General features: G+C 45.1%; 1 protein-coding gene across 2 annotated transcripts in view; it reads right to left on the reverse strand.

The window, feature by feature from the left end:
- The window catches only part of LOC132209407 (dystrotelin-like), a 67,982-nt gene that overhangs the window by 11,497 nt on the left and 39,144 nt on the right, over positions 1-17,341 (reverse strand). The window contains exon 4 of one of the 2 annotated variants that reach the window (XM_059644496.1): positions 11,567-12,199. The exons of the other annotated variant lie outside the window; for it this stretch is intronic. The gene's annotated coding sequence lies outside the window, so the exon portion shown is untranslated. Of the gene's footprint in view, positions 1-11,566; positions 12,200-17,341 lie in introns of those variants that run through there. 2 annotated transcript variants of the gene reach the window in all.

Consider the following 17,341-nt stretch of genomic DNA (forward strand, 5'->3'; position numbering starts at 1 on the left):
ATCCAAGCAGCTAAGTTCCCCTGTATCCCATACTTCCTGACCTTCTGAATGAGCCTACCATGGGGAACCTTATCAAATGCCTTACTGAAGTCCATATACACCACATCCACAGCTCGACCCTCATCAACTTTTCTAGTCACATCCTCAAAAAACTCGATAAGGTTTGTAAGGCATGACCTACCCCTCACAAAGCCGTGTTGACTGTATTTGATCAAGCCATGCTCTTCCAGATGGTCATAAATCTTATCCCTCTGAATCCTTTCTAACACCTTGCAGACGACAGACGTGAGACTTACCGGCCTATAATTGCCGGGGATTTCCCTATTTCCTTTCTTGAAGAGAGGAATTACATTTGCCTCTCTCCACTCCTCAGGTACGACTCCAGTGGAGAGCGAGGATGCAAAGATCTTCGCAAGTGGCGAAGCAATTGCATTTCTCGCTTCCCAAAGCAGCCGAGGACAAATCTGGTCCGGGCCTGGCGACTTGTCAATCTTAATGTTTGACAAAATTTTCAGCACATCAGCTTCCTCTATCTCTATCCATTCCAGCATGCACACCTGCTCTTCAAAGGTTTCATTCACTACAAAGTTTGTTTCTTTCATAAAGACAGAAGCAAAAAAACTCATTTAGGTCTTCGCCTACCTCCTCAGGCTCCACACACAAGTTCCCTATGCTATCCCTGATCGGCCCTACTCTTTCTTTCATCATTCTCTTATTCCTCACCTAAGTGTAAAATGCCTTTGTGTTTTCCCGGATTCCTTCTGCCAAGCCTTTCTCGTGCCCCCTCCTGGCTCTCCTCAGACCATTTTTGAGCTCCTTCCTTGCCTGCATGTAATCCTCTCTAGCTGAACTTGACCCTAGCTTCCTCCAGCTCATGTAAGCTACCTTCTTCCTTTTCACAAGAAGCTCCACCGCTCTCGTCATCCAAGGTTCCTTTATCTTACCCCTTCTTGCCTGTCTCAGAGGGACATATTAACTCATCACTCCCAACAACTGTTCCTTAAACAGTCTCCACATGTCTATAGTTCCCTTACCATGGAACAACTGCTCCCAGTCCATGCTTCCTAACTCATGTCTAATCGCATCATAGTTTCCTCTTCCCCAATTAAATATCCTCCCATTTTGCCTCATCCTCTCCTTCTCCATAGCTATGTAGAATGTGAGGCAGTTATGGTCACTATCACCAAAATGCTCTCCCACCACAAGATCTGATGCCTGCCCCGGCTCGTTTCCGAGCACCAAGTCCAGAATGGCCTCTCCCCTCGTCGGCCTCTCAACGTACTGCGTTAGGAAACCCTCCTGAGCACACTTTACAAAAACAGCTCCATTCAAATCTTCTGCTCGAAGGAGGTTCCCATCAATATTGGGAAAGTTAAAGTCACCCATTACAACAACCCTACTGCGTCCACACTTTTCCAAAATCTGTCGACCTATGCTTTCTTCAATCTCCCTGCTGCTATTGGGGGGCCTGTAGTAAACCCCTAACGAGGTGACTACTCCCTTGCTGTTCCTAATTTCCACCCATACTGACTCAGTAGGCAGATCTTCCTCGACAATGGAAGTTTCTGTAGCTGTGATACCCTCTCTGATTAGTAGTGCTACACCCCCTCCTCTTTCTCCCCCCTCCCTATTCTTTTTAAATGTTCTAAACCCTGGAAGACCCAGCAACCATTCCTGCCCATGAGAAACCTATGTCTCTGTTATGGCCACAACATCATAGCACCAGGTACTGATCCATGCTCTAAGTTCATCACTTTTATTCCTGATACTCCTTGCATTAAAGCAAACACACTTTAACCGATCCCTTGGTTCCTTCCCAGGAAAATCCTTCCCACTAGCTGGTCTACCTCTTGCTACTGCCTCACCTGCATCAACGCTCACCTCTGGTATACAGCTCAGGTTCCCACCCCCCTGCCATACTAGTTTAAACCCTCTCGAACTACTCGAGCAAACCTTCCACCCAGGACATTGGTCCCCTTCCAGTTCAGATGCAACCCATCCTTCTTGTACAGGTCCCACCTTCCCCAGAAGGCATCCCAATTATCTACATATCTGAAGCCCTCCCTCCTACACCAGCTGCGTAGCCACGTGTTCAGCTGCGCTATATGATTGTTAATTGAGAGTACTGATGAATTTTGCTTATTGTTTCTGTGATCATCTCAACAATCCATTTGTCAACACAATAAAGTAGATATTGTTATTGTAAAACACCCCTGTAAATCCAAAGAAAATTTCAAGAGGGGCCAAATAAGTAGTGTTGGGGAACAAAGAAATGGCAGAGGAACTGAACAAGTATTTTGCATCAGTCTTCAGGTTGGAAGGCACCAGTAGTAGAACTTTAAGGGAGTCTGAAGCAGAAGTGAGTGCGGTGGCCATCACTAAGGAGAAGGTACAGGGGAAGCTGAAGGGTCTGTGTGGAATTTGTACATTCTCCCCATGTCCGCACGGGTCTCCGCCAGGTGCTCTGATTTCCATCCACAGTCCAAAGATGTGCAGGCAAGGTGGATCAGCCATGGCAAATGTGAGCTTGCCGGGACACAGTACAGGGCTGGGTCTTGGTGGGATGTTCTTGACGGAGATGGTGCAGACCCAATGGCCTCTTTCCGCTCTGTCGGAATTCTATAATTCCGAGAAGATGGTAAATTACATGGACCAGATGGACTGCCCCCCCAGAGTTCTGAAGGAGATAAGTAAGAAGACCATGCAGGTATTGATAATCTTTCAGGAATTACTGGAGTCAGGGTGGGTCCCAAAGGAGTACAAAATGGCAAATATAACACCCCTGTTTAAAATGGAGGGAGGCAAAAGACAAGAAATTAAAAGACGAGAAAAACCTGTTAGCCTGACGCTGGTCATTCGGTCAGATTTTAGAATCCATTATTAAGGATGAGATCGGAGAGTACTTGGAAGGACATGGTAATACTTGGAACTACATGTTAAATTGGGCTGAGAAAACACAACTTTGTCAAGGGAAGGTCTCTGTTAGATTCTTTGAGAATGTAACCAGTGGGTAAAAACAAAAGGGAGCCATTGAACTTTATCTGTTTGGATTTTCAGAAAGCCTTTGACAAGGTGCCACACAGGACGCTTCAAAATTTAAAAAATGAGCTTATTGTGTTAGGGAGTAGGTACTGGCATGGATAGAGGATCGGCTAACTGGCAGAATGCAGAGAGTGGCAATAAAAGGGTCTTTTGCAGGATGGCAGCCAGCAACTACAGGAGTTCCACAGTCATCAGAGTTCAGACAACAGCCATTCACGTTATACATCAGCAATCTGGACAAAGGAACTGATGGTATTGTTGTCCACAGGGCGTTGTTGCTAAGTTTGCAGATGACATTTCGATAGGTGGAGAGGCAAGTAGTGTTGAGGAAGTGGGGAGGTCACAGAGAGTCTGTAGAGAAGTGGCAGTACAAGCATAGGCTATTTTCTAAATGGGGAAAGGCTTCAGAAATCTGAAGCACAAAGATGCCCCAGTTCAGGATTCTTTTAACATGCAGGTTCAGTTGGCAGTTGGGAAGGCAAATGCAATGTCAGCATTCATTTCCATACGGCAAAAATACAAGAGCAGAGATGTATTGCTGAGGCTGTGTAAGGCTCTGGTCATATTGCATTTGGAATATTAAGAGCAGTTTTTGGCCATCTGTCTAAGGAAGGATGTGCTGGCCTTTGTCAGGGTCTAGAGGAGGTTCTCAAACATAATCTTGGCGATGAAGGGACTGTCATGTGAGGAATGGCTGAGAACTCTGGGTCTGTACTCGATGGAGTTTAGAAGGATGAAGGGGGCACACTGAAGGTAATTCAGGCCTGGATAGAGTGGACATGGAGATGATGTTTCCACGAGTAGGAGAGACCAGGACCTGGGGGCACAGCCTCAGAGTCAAAGGGACTACCCTTCAGGATGGAGATGAGGAGGAATTTATTCAGTCAGAAAGTTGTGAATCTGTGGAACTCGTTGATGCAGAAACCTGTGGAGGCCAAGTCAGAGTTGATTTCAGGCATAGATAGATATGTTCTTGCTTAGTATGGACACAGGAGAATGGGATTGAGAATGATTGATCCCACTCAATGGGCTGAATGGTCTAATTCTGTTCTTAAATCTTCAGGTCTAAAACACTGGAATGAATCAGTTCAGTGTCATTTTTATTGCACTGCAAGGACAGTAGCTCTCCAAAAGACCGAACAGATTTTCTCACGCTGTTGTGGCAAACCTATTCAATAACTGGCAACAATGCTCCTATTGCGCCTCTCTCAGCCGATGCTAGTTAGTTCTCCTACTCATCGTAACTGGACCATCCTGGTATTACTGGCACTAGTGCCATGTTTAAAGGCTATTGTGAACCAGTAAAATGCTCAGAATCCAGAACTGCCTTGTACAGTTCATAGCATTTGTCCCAGACAGGGCAGGAAAGAGGAAATTAGCACCTTATTTTACAGTTAGGGACCTGGAAGTCCTGGTGGATGGATTGGTGCAGTGCAGAACTGTCCTCTTTCCCAAGGACAAGCACAGGAGGCCATGACACAAGACTCGGCCAGACTCATCTGAGGCTGTCCAGTGTCAATGCAGTCTCAACCACCAAAAGAACCATCCAGCAGTGCTGCAAGATCAGTGACCCCTGCTCCAACAGAAGAGCCTCATTGTTCTGTGCTACCTCACATTCACACTCTCTCTAATTCTGCACCACCCTTCAGCACAGCTCATGTAATACCATTCTCACCAAAGCATTCAATGTCTGTCTTCGCTTGCTCTCGTCTACTTGAGGCCCCAAGGCTATTATTCCTGTATGCTCTCTGTGCCTCTTGCTCTCACCCAGGAGACCTCACCTCCCTTCCCAAACATACATGAGCACGAACAAATGCACCAGCTCATTTCATCTCACTCAATCCCTCCCTTTGTTTCATTCCAGGAAAAACAGCCCACAGCAGGGCAGAAAGAGCCAACACAGGTAGAGATAATAAAATGTGAGGCTGGATGAACACAGCAGGCCAAGCAGCATCACAGGTAGTGAGGTGTCTAACGTTTGACTTCTCACAACCTATGAGGATAGTGTCCTGACCATGATCATTCTGAGCAGCCAACTGATTGCCTCCAAGCCCCTCGAGTGATATCAGACAATGCCCTGGAGTTACCTAGATCTGCTGCCTGGAACTGCCTCCCTTGACTACAGACCATTCCCCTCAGAACATGAAGCATGACCATGAGGTTGGAGACAATGCAACGCGTTCTGTGCTTCTGCAGCTGGCACATGCTGCAGGTGTGAGATCAACATATCACGGTGCTGAACGGCAACACATCCACTCCTTTGATTGATGACTGCTGACAAACATGACAAGCTGTGTGGCTTGGTCTCGATGACAAAAAGTTAATCAATATACTAGCATTATGAGTCTGTGAGATGTGGCAGAGGGGGCAACCCATAAAAAGACAAGGCAAATGAAGACAAGGCAGAGGAGCTGTTAGCATTCATGCAGGGACAAAATGAGAGTGGAGAGCTCAAGCAAGGTGTCCTGATGTGTAACGTGGCCCAATACACGAATGGGTGCCTGTTCCTGCATATAAAAGTGCCCTGGCAGCAGCACTGCAATGAGGGGGGCTGCTGCAATCCAAAATGCAGCAATGAAGTACAGAAGAGTACTGAAAGCAGATCTGAGATGTGCCATGATGTGCTGAGGCTGGAACATGCCACATGAACACAGCAGGCCAAGCAGCATCACAGGTAGTGAGGTGTCTAACGTTTGACTTCTCACAACCTATGAGGATAGTGTCCTGACCATGATCATTCTGAGCAGCCAACTGATTGCCTCCAAGGGTTGTTGTAATGGGTGACTTTAACTTTCCTAATATTGATTGGAACCTCCTTCGAGCAGAAGATTTGAATGGAGCTGTTTTTGAGTGCGAGCAGCAGCAGAGGCAAGACGGACCCGGAAGACTGCAGCTAAGGTAAAGCAGTTTATTTTTAAAATTACTTACCGGTAGCGGGCAGCGGTGTTTTTTTTTCCTCTTTCAGAGAAGGAGCGGGAGCATCAGAGGAAGTGACGAGGACCAGAGGGGCAGCCGGGAAGGAAAGCAGTGACCATATATATCAGCAAGGCGGCTTAACCCGAGACTCTACAACTGTAGTGTCTCCCACCCGCCCTCCTCCTCTAACCTAGTTAATAAGGTAAGGTTCATTCTAAACTTTCTCTGTTGAACATAAGTTTGTTATTATTACTTGAAGTAAGCTTTCTGCTTTAGTATTGAGTGGGTGTTCAGATAAGTCGGGTATGGATGCTAGGGCAGTTGCTTGCTCCTCCTGCAAAATGTGGCAGTTGGGAGATGTGGCACACGTCTCCGCTGGCTACATCTGCGGGAAGTGCACCCAGCTACAGCTCCTTGAAAACCGTGTTAGGGAAATGGAGCTGGAGCTGGATGAACTACGGATCATTCGGGAGGCAGAGGGGGTAATTGAGAGGAGTTATCGGGAGTTGGTCACTCCTAAGGCTCAGGACGAGGATAGATGGGTTACAGTTAGGGGGAGGAAAGGGGACAGACAGACAGTGCAGAGATCCCCTGTGGGCATTCCCCTCAGCAATAAGTATACCGTTTTGGATACTGCTGGGGGGGTTGACCTACCAGAGGAAAGCCATAGTAGTCAGTTCTCTGGCACTGAGCCTGACACTGTGGCAAAGAAGGGAAGGGGGCAGAATAGAAAAGTACTCGTGGTAGGGGACTCGATAGTTAGGGGAATCGACAGGAGATTTTGTGGGCAAGATCGGGATTCCCGGAAGGTATGTTGCCTCCCTGGTGCCAGGGTCCGGGACGTCTCCGATCGGGTGTATAAAGTTCTGAAAGGGGAGGGTGAACAGCCAGAAATCGTGTTACATATTGGCACAAATGATATAGCCAGAAATAGGTTTGAGGATATAAAAAGTGATTTCAGGGAGTTAGGATGGAAGCTGCAGAGCAGGACGAACAGAGTAGTGTTCTCTGGTTTACTACCGGTGCCACGAGATAGCGAGGTGAGGAACAGGGAGCGGGCGCAGCTGAACACGTGGCTACGCAGCTGGTGTAGGAGGGAGGGTTTCAGATATGTTGATAATTGGGATGCCTTCTGGGGAAGGTGGGACCTGTACAAGAAGGACGGGTTGCATCTGAACTGGAAGGGGACCAATGTCCTGGGTGGAAGGTTTGCTCGAGTAGTTCGAGAGGGTTTAAACTAGTATGGCAGGGGGGTGGGAACCTGAGCTGTATACCAGAGGTGAGCGTTGATGCAGGTGAGGCAGTAGCAAGAGGTAGACCAGCTAGTGGGAAGGATTTTCCTGGGAAGGAACCAAGGGATCGGTTAAAGTGTGTTTGCTTTAATGCAAGGAGTATCAGGAATAAAAGTGATGAACTTAGAGCATGGATCAGTACCTGGTGCTATGATGTTGTGGCCATAACAGAGACATGGGTTTCTCATGGGCTGGAATGGTTGCTGGATATTCCAGGGTTTAGAACATTTAAAAAGAATAGGGAGGGGGGAAAAAGAGGAGGGGGTGTAGCACTACTAATCAGAGATGGTATCACAGCTACAGAAGCTTCCATTGTCGAGGAAGATCTGCCTACTGAGTCAGTATGGGTGGAAATTAGGAGCAGCAAGGGAGTAGTCACCTCGTTAGGGGTTTACTACAGGCCCCCCAATAGCAGCAGGGAGATTGTAGAAAGCATAGGTCGACAGATTTTGGAAAAGTGTGGACGCAGTAGGGTTGTTGTAATGGGTGACTTTAACTTTCCTAATATTGATTGGAACCTCCTTCGAGCAGAAGATTTGAATGGAGCTGTTTTTGTAAGGTGTGTTCAGGAGGGTTTCCTAACGCAGTACGTTGACAGGCCGACGAGGGGAGAGGCCATTCTAGACTTGGTGCTCGGAAACGAGCCGGGGCAGGTATCAGATCTTGTGGTGGGAGAGCATTTTGGTGATAGTGACCATAACACTCTCTCATTCTACATAGCTATGGAGAAGGAGAGGATTAGGCAGAATGGGAGGATATTTAATTGGGGAAGAGGAAACTATGATGCGATTAGACACGAGTTAGGAAGCATGGACTGGGAGCAGTTGTTCCATGGTAAGGGAACTATAGACATGTGGAGATTGTTTAAGGAACAGTTGTTGGGAGTGATGAGTAAATATGTCCCTCTGAGACAGGCAAGACGGGGTAAGATAAAGGAACCTTGGATGACGAGAGCGGTGGAGCTTCTAGTGAAAAGGAAGAAGGTAGCTTACATAAGGTGGAGGAAGCTAGGGTCAAGTTCAGCTAGAGAGGATTACATGCAGGCAAGGAAGGAGCTCAAAAATGGTCTGAGGAGAGCCAGGAGGGGGCACGAGAAAGGCTTGGCAGAAGGAATCCGGGAAAACACAAAGGCATTTTACACTTAGGTGAGGAATAAGAGAATGGTCAAAGAAAGAGTAGGGCCGATCAGGGATAGCATAGGGAACTTGTGTGTGGAGCCTGAGGAGGTAGGGGAAGCCCTAAATGAGTTTTTTGCTTCTGTCTTTACGAAAGAAACGACCTGTGTAGTGAATGAAACCTTTGAAGAGCAGGTGTGCATGCTGGAATGGATAGAGATAGAGGAAGCTGATGTACTGAAAATTTTGTCAAACATTAAGATTGACAAGTCGCCAGGCCCGGATCAGATTTGTCCTCGGCTGCTTTGGGAAGCGAGAAATGCAATTGCTTCGCCACTTGCGAAGATCTTTGCATCCTCGCTCTCCACTGGAGTCGTACCTGAGGACTGGAGAGAGGCAAATGTAATTCCTCTCTTCAAGAAAGGAAATAGGGAAATCCCCGGCAATTATAGACCGGTAAGTCTCACGTCTGTCGTCTGCAAGGTGTTAGAAAGGATTCTGAGGGATAAGATTTATGACCATCTGGAAGAGCATGGCTTGATCAAATACAGTCAACACGGCTTTGTGAGGGGTAGGTCATGCCTTACAAACCTTATCGAGTTTTTTGAGGATGTGACTAGTAAGGTTGATGAGGGTCAAGCTGTGGATGTGGTGTATATGGACTTCAGTAAGGCATTTGATAAGGTTCCCCATGGAAGGCTCATTCAGAAGGTCAGGGGGAATGGGATACAGGGGAACTTAGCTGCTTGGATACAGAATTGGCTGGCCAACAGAAGACAGCGAGTGGTAGTAGAAGGAAAATATTCTGCCTGGAAGTCAGTGGTGAGTGGGGTTCCACAGGGCTCTGTCCTTGGGCCTCTACTGTTTGTAATTTTTATTAATGACTTGGACGAGGGAATTGAAGGATGGGTCAGCAAGTTTGCAGACGACACAAAGGTCGGAGGTGTCGTTGACAGTGTAGAGGGCTGTTGTAGGCTGCAGCGGGACATTGACAGGATGCAGAGATGGGCTGAGAGGTGGCAGATGGAGTTCAACCTGGATAAATGCGAGGTGATGCATTTTGGAAGGTCGAATTTGAAAGCTGAGTACAGGATTAAGGATAGGATTCTTGGCAGCGTGGAGGAACAGAGGGATCTTGGTGTGCAGATACATAGATCCCTTAAAATGGCCACCCAAGTGGACAGGGTTGTTAAGAAAGCATATGGTGTTTTGGCTTTCATTAACAGGGGGATTGAGTTTAAGAGTCGTGAGATCTTGTTGCAGCTCTATAAAACTTTGGTTAGACCGCACTTGGAATACTGCGTCCAGTTCTGGGCGCCCTATTATAGGAAAGATGTGGATGCTTTGGAGAGGGTTCAGAGGAGGTTTACCAGGATGCTGCCTGGACTGGAGGGCTTATCTTATGAAGAGAGGTTGACTGAGCTCGGTCTCTTTTCATTGGAGAAAAGGAGGAGGAGAGGGGACCTAATTGAGGTATACAAGATAATGAGAGGCATAGATAGAGTCGATAGCCAGAGACTATTTCCCAGGGCAGAAATGGCTAGCACGAGGGGTCATAGTTTTAAGCTGGTTGGTGGAAAGTATAGAGGGGATGTCAGAGGCAGGTTCTTTACGCAGAGAGTTGTGAGAGCATGGAATGCGTTGCCAGCAGCAGTTGTGGAAGCAAGGTCATTGGGGTCATTTAAGAGACTGCTGGACATGCATATGGTCACAGAAATTTGAGGGTGCATCCATGAGGATCAATGGTCGGCACAACATTGTGGGCTGAAGGGCCTGTTCTGTGCTGTACTGTTCTATGTTCTATGTTCTATGTTCTATGTCAAAACTGTGGACATGGGGTGCTACTGATGGGTGTGGCTGGAGATGCTGGTGACTTGTGTCCAAGTTGGGGGTCCAGAGGAGCATTGAGCAATGTGGAAGCACCACACACCCACTCTGAATTTCATTTCGGTAATTCTCAGCATCTAGTTCCTGTCTGTCAGGTAGAAAAAGGGAATAATTATTAATGAGGGTGGTACTGAGAAATAATCTATGCCTTTCAGTGCTCCCTAGCGCGAATTTCAGCTCAATGTCTGCAATTTTACTGCAAAATGAAACATTTTGGTTTTGACATTCAGAAGGAACTTGAGCTGCAATCAATATGACGGGTACGCACCAAATGAAGAATGTCAAAATTGACAGTCGCAAAAATGATTTAATATTGGAACACATCTCATGCAGACAAAGCTCAACTTTATACAAATGAAAAATTGGAGGTCACGTGGGGTGCAGAGAAGGACACCGAAAGATTAACCCCGGACTTTCATCTCCAAGTCCTAGAATTATATCCAGCTTGGACTGAAGGAAAATAAAATTCTCTCCGCTTGCAAGGATTCCCCAATATACTGTCACAGTCTTAATACATTTCCAAGTGAAGTGCATAACATTATTCCTAAATGGAGCTTACTAAACAATCTGACTGAGATAAGCTGAACGACAATTAGCCTGGAAAATATCACAATGGCACAGTTAATGCTCTTCAAGATACTGGCTAGGTTAAAAAGTCTCAGTTATGAGATAGACTGGTATGCTGGGTTTGTTTTCCTTGGAGCAGAGGAGGCGGAGGTGTGGGTGGGGATCTGATTGAGGCATAGAAAATTATGACAGGCACGGGCAGAATACATGGTGAGAATCCATTCCCCATGGCACATGTGTCTAAGACCAGATGGCACAAGTTTAAGGTGAGGATTAAATGCTTTGGAGGAAGTCTGAAAGCTTTTTCATCTAAAAAGTGATAAACATATGGAGCACACTGCTTGAGAGGGTTTTTGATGCAGGTATTCTCAACATTTAAAAAGCATCTGGGATGAGCATTTAAAATGCTAGGTCAAAGTAGGCTCTGGACCAAGTGTTGACAAATGAGATTAGTGCAGCTTGGTGTTTGTTGGTAGGCATAGATATGGTGTTTCTATGCTGTATGACTCTATGAGATTGAGGGTCATATGAAAATTTATTCTACGTCTGGCCGTTTATTCCTTGACATTAACTGGATGATGTTCATATTGTGTATTTTATACATGTCATTCTCCAGCACTAACATTTGTCACCGTGAAGAGCATTACAATCAGAATGTCAAGATGTCTGCATGATCCTGGGCAGATCTGACCAAATGGAATCAAAAGTATATCAGTTTCAATTTTATGATTTAAAACAAAAGTCGCTAAAACTGTCAACTACTTTATCTGTTGAACTGAAATGAAACTAGAACATACTGAAACCTTATGTCAACAATACTCGGATTGATTTTAATCAGTCCACAATCTTCACATTTACTTAACTGATCCTGTACATATCAAAATCCAATATGTCGCATGCAGTTTAGTGCACCTTAGGACAATCTAAACTTACATTAAAGTGTAAATCATACATAGGGATCAAAGACGTTCAGCAGCTAGTTCAGACACATTTCGACACAGAGTGGCACGTTGACCAAATCCTTGTGATTTTGTTCCAAACCATCATAAATGGTCATTAAACAGTTGATTACTTCAGTCACATTTAGAAGTTGCTCATTTTGTGTCAATTTGTGTTGATCCAAGACGCGTTGTGCTGTGTGCAACTCCAACAGATACACGACAAAGGAGGAAGAAAACTAACTTCGATTACAGTTTTAACTTATTGGAGCTATTAAATAAAATTAATTCCTGTATTTGGCCCAGAAGTAAATACAAGGATTCACAAAAGTACTCTGGAATGATGGAAACAGGCCATTTCCTTCTCAAATGCAACATGTCAAATCCAACGAGGGAACCGTCAGTGATGCTGGTCATATTCTGTTGTTTGGTTCAGTAATTCCTGCAGAACAATGGTGGAGGAACAGTAGCTTTGTAAGTCATGAAGCCCTCCTTTATATTTATGAAGCAGGACTCAAAACAATTTAACCTGAAACATCCATCTTTTTCAAGCGATGTTCATTCTCACTACATCCAAATCCAAAGTACAATCTAATTGGCTCTTTCTCCGTTTCAAATAGTGGATCTTACAACCCTTATTTCACTTCTGGTCATCAGCATTCTTTTAAATCACACTATGCCACAGCTATTAAGTGTGTTAATTATATGTTCTTGTTAATTTTAAAAAGATGCTCTGTTACCTCGGTTTTGAACGAGATTTCTCTTGTAATTTTGCTATTTTGTCATACATATGGTATGTTCTACAGCGTCTACCAAAAATAATTAGTAGTTAAGCAAGTATCAATTCAACGTTAGTTCACATGATGCCAACAAAATCTGGCAAACTTTGTCAAAACATCGAATGCCAGTCAAACCACTCTAAATATAACAGAACCTCCATAAATAAAATCTAATGGCAATATGAGGAATGAAGCTCCCAGAGATATGCATTCATGTGACTGAAATCATTTATTTTCTCGGCTTCTAACCCTTCCACAGGCAGCAAGATCCTGGCCCATGAACCTTCACTGCTTTAAAAAAATTCCTCCTAACATCCCCCTACATCTTTTCCCCAAAACATCAATGCATTCCATTCTCCTTGTAACATCATCTATCAGCCATAGGAACACAGACTTTCCACGTTTATCTTACCCCAACCAATCATAATCCTTTATGTCTCCATTCACTACTTATTAATCCCCTGTACTCCAATGAAAATAGCATTAGTTAAATTTGTTGATAAAATGTCACATTCTTAAAACAAGTTGGGTAAATTTCATCATTATTACTCAACACTACCAAAATTATTACTCTTTAAGTTTAGTCACCAGATTTGGGTGTATCATTCCAGTCCTATTTCAAGGTTCAGGATAACTTCTTTGTTTTAGCACTGCATGAGCTACATTTTAAAGCCCCATCCCACAGATACGAAGGTGGGAAGAAACACATAAAATCTGGAGGGCACTGTGTGTACATGTGTGGAAGTTCTGGGGAACTGTCAAGCAGCCTGCCTATCCTTTGACCTCCTGAGACTAATTGATGGCAATTTAAGGGATCCCCTCTATTGCGTAAGGAGATAGATGTCAATCAGAAAGGCAGTCAGGTTGAGATGCACAATCCAGCCTAGAAAAAGTGAGTTGGTAGGGGAACATCATTCACAGGTCCCTTGGCCTGATCCTAGGCACTTCACGCTCTTAAATGCTCATCCACCCTTTTAACAACCCCTAACAACCCTCAACCACTCCGTACCCCTCGTCGGGGACCCGCCATCCAGCCAACAGCAACTTCAGACTCTTCTGGCCTCTAAGTGGCCAGGATATCTACAAGGTAGAACTTCTATCCAAGACGGCACCCCGATGTCCTGCCTCCAGCCATTTAATGTTGCAGGGCAGCTGTGAAGAGCATGGGCAGGGTCCCATTTGGCATTTCAACTGGGAGAGACCTGAGCAGGAGCTGGGGCAACAGCACCATGTTGAGTACTATTTATCGGACCAAAAATTCCATATCCTAAGCATTCTCTCCAATGTTCTGCCAATTCAACAGTCAGTGCCCAAGGTTAGTGGAAAACCAGAAATAAGGAAAGATTTCAAAGCCGAGAAATAGAAAAGAAACAGACAACAAAAGCGTATTTAAAGAAATGAAAAGAAAGAAAGAAGTCAAAGTGAACGCAGATCCCTTCAAGGATGGAGGCTGCAAAAATAATAATGGGGAATCAGGAAATGGCAAATGAGACAAATAAATACTTCATATGAGTCTCCATAGCAAAAGAAACAAATACAATCTCAAAATTACTTACTTAACAAGGTACAAAAAGCAGACAGGAAATATCACCAGAGAAAAGGTGCTCGGGAAACTAATGGGGCTAAAGGTCAATAGGTATCCTGGACCTGATGTACCCTGCACTAGGATATTAAAAGATGTAGCTACAGAGATACTGGATGCACTAGCAGTAATCTTCCAAATATCCCGGGAATCTGGAACATTTCAAGCAGTAGATTGGAATACTGCCAATGTAACAACTTCATATGAAAAGGAAGGATGACAAAAAATAGGCAACCTCTCATTAGGAAAATATTGCAGTCTGTTATAAAAGATGCAACAGCAGGTCATGTGGTCTGGCAATACTATGGCTTTAAGAGGTGTATTTTGTCCTGGTTTGTGTTCTTCTCTAAAGGCCCGAGAGGCCTTGGGGTTTTATTTTTTGAAGTTGTAACAACAAAAGCAGCATGAATGGGTAACTTCCGAAGAAGGGGCTCGACCCAAAACATCAGCTTTCCTGCTCCTCTGATGCTGCTTGGCCTGTTGTGTTCATGCAGCTCGACACCTTGTTATCTCAGATTCTCCAGCATCGGCAGTTCTTACTATCTCAGTATGAATGGGTCATGTCAGGCTCCCACAGAACCAAGGTTTTAGTTTAGATTTCGACAGTTGTTGAGGTTTGAAGTTGGCCGTGGAAGCTGTTATCTCTCTCCATATCTCCCCATCTCTCTCTGTGTTACAGCTAAAAGCAGGGGTTCTCTTTCTGTGACCAGAATCATGTGAGACAATCTGTTTTACTGTCTTTGCCTTTGCCAAGGTGTGTTTATGGGATATTATTATATTGGAACAGTTGTTGTTTGGTAGTTAAGTAATATATTATTCAATTAAGTTTTCCAGTAGAGTTAAACTAATCTCAATTCTTCTTTCTTTTGTCTGCATTTTAACCAGGGGGAAAGTGGTTTTGCTTAAATCTGAGTGGTGTGCCGAATCGATTTACATCTAGAACACAGCACCCTAGACTTGTCTTTAAATAAAAGTTGGAGTCTAGGTTATCTCCTTGATACATATTTGTTGGGGACTTGGTCTAGTCCATAACTGTGGAAGTAGATAATATAATCAAGCAAAGTCAGCATGGCTTCATGGTGGGGAAATTGTGCCTGACAATTTTTTAAAAATTCTTTGAGTAAGTAACAGACAGGATGGATAAAACAGAACCAGTAGAAGTATTGTGTTTGGATTTTAAAATGGCACTTGAAAAAATATCGCCCTAAGTTTACCTAATATAAGAAAAAAAACACATAATTTTGGGATAGTATATTAGCATGTTTTCAGAATTGGTCAAAGAATAGAAAATAGGCAGTTGGGCTGAAGGGAGAGATAATGGGAACTGCAGATGCTGGAGAATCCAAGATAACAAAGTGTGAAGCTGGATGAACACAACAGGCCAAGTAGCAGTGACAATGGGAACTGCAGATGCTGGAGAATCCAAGATAATAAACTCTGATGAAGGGTCTAGGCCCGAAACGTCAGCTTTTGTGCTCCTGAGACGCTGCTGGGCCTGCTGTGTTCATCCAGCCTCACATTTTATTGTCTAGGCCAAGTAGCATCTTAGGAGCACAAAAGTTGAAGTTTTGGGCCGACACTGTTCATCAGGGATGCGGAGAGGGTTCTGAAATAAATAGGGAGAGAGCGGAAGGCGGACCGAAGATGGATAGAGGAGAAGATAGGTGGAGAGGAGAGTGTAGGTGGGGAGGTGGAGAGGGGATAGGTCAGTCCAGGGAGGACAGACAGATCAAGGAGGCTGGATGAGGTTACTAAGTGGTAAATGGAGGTGTGGCTTGAGGTGGGAGGAGGGTTTAGGTGAGAGGAAGAACAGGTTAGGTAGGCGGGGATGAGCTGGGCTGGTTTTGGGATGCAGTGGGGGGAGGGGATGAGCTGGGCTGGTTTTGGGGTGCAGTGGGGGAGGGGGAGATTTTAAAACTCATGCAGCCCACATTCATACCATTGGGCTGTAGGGTTCCCAAGCGGAATATGAGTGGCTGTTCCTGCAACCTTCGGGTGGCATCATTATGGCACTGCAGGATGCCCATGATGGACATGTCGTCTAAGGAATGGGAGGGGGAGTTAAAATGGTTCGCAACTGGGGGGTGCACGTGTTTATAGAACAGAGAACATTACAGCACAGTACAGGCCGTTCGGCTCTTGATGCTGTGCCGACCTGTCATACTGATCTGAAGCCCATCTAACCTACACTATTCCATGTATGTCCATATGCTTATCCAATGACGACTTAAATGTACCTAAAGTTGGTGAATCTACTACTGTTGCAGGCAAAGCGTTCCATTCCCTGACTACTCTCTGAGTAAAGAAACCACCTCTGACATCTGTCCGGTATCTTTCACCCCTCAATTTAAAGCTATGCCCCCTCGTGCTCGCCGTCACCATCCTAGGATAAAGGCTCTAACTCTCTGATTATTTTATATGTTTCAATGAAGTCACCTCTCAAACTTTTTCTCTCTAACGAAATTGCGAACCGAGTGGAGGTGTTCTGCAAAGCGCTTCCCAAGCCTCCGCTTGGTTTCCCCAATGTAGAGGAAGCTACACCGGGTACAGTGGATACAGTATACTACATTGGCAGATGTGCAGGTGAGCATCTGCTTAATATGGAAAGTCATCTTGGGGCTTTGGATGGGGGTGAGGGAGGAGGTGTGGGAGCAAGTGTAGCACTTCCTGCGTTTGCACGGGAACGTGCTGGGTGTGGTGGGATTGGAGGGGAGTGTGGAGTGGACAAGGGAGTCACTCCGGAAGGCAGACAAGGGTGGGGATGGAAAAATGTCTTGGGTGCTGGGGTCGGATCGTAGATGGCGGAAGTGTTAGTTAGGCTGAAGGGAGGTGTAACTAATGGAGTACCACAGGGATCAGTGCTGGATCCATACTTATTGTCAATAAAATATTACTGACTTATATACTTGAAGCAAACATACTATTGCCAGGTTTGCAGATGACATAAAAATAAGTGGGAAGGCTATTCAGTTCCAAGAACGACCAGGAGGCTGAAATGTTCAAAAGCAGAAGCTTGACTATGAAACAAAAAAACTCAACAGGTCTGGCAGCATCAGTGAAGAGAAAACAAAGCCAGTGCTTTGAGTCCAACAATCCAAAGTTAGAACATAGAACAGACAACAGTACAGCACAGAACAGGCCCTTCAGCCCACGATGTTGTGCCGGCCATTGATCCTCATGTATGCACCCTCAAATTTCTGTGACCAGATGCATGTCCAGCAGT

Source organism: Stegostoma tigrinum, unplaced genomic scaffold (genome assembly GCF_030684315.1).
Source record: "Stegostoma tigrinum isolate sSteTig4 unplaced genomic scaffold, sSteTig4.hap1 scaffold_91, whole genome shotgun sequence".
In the NCBI taxonomy this organism is placed as follows: domain Eukaryota; kingdom Metazoa; phylum Chordata; class Chondrichthyes; order Orectolobiformes; family Stegostomatidae; genus Stegostoma; species Stegostoma tigrinum.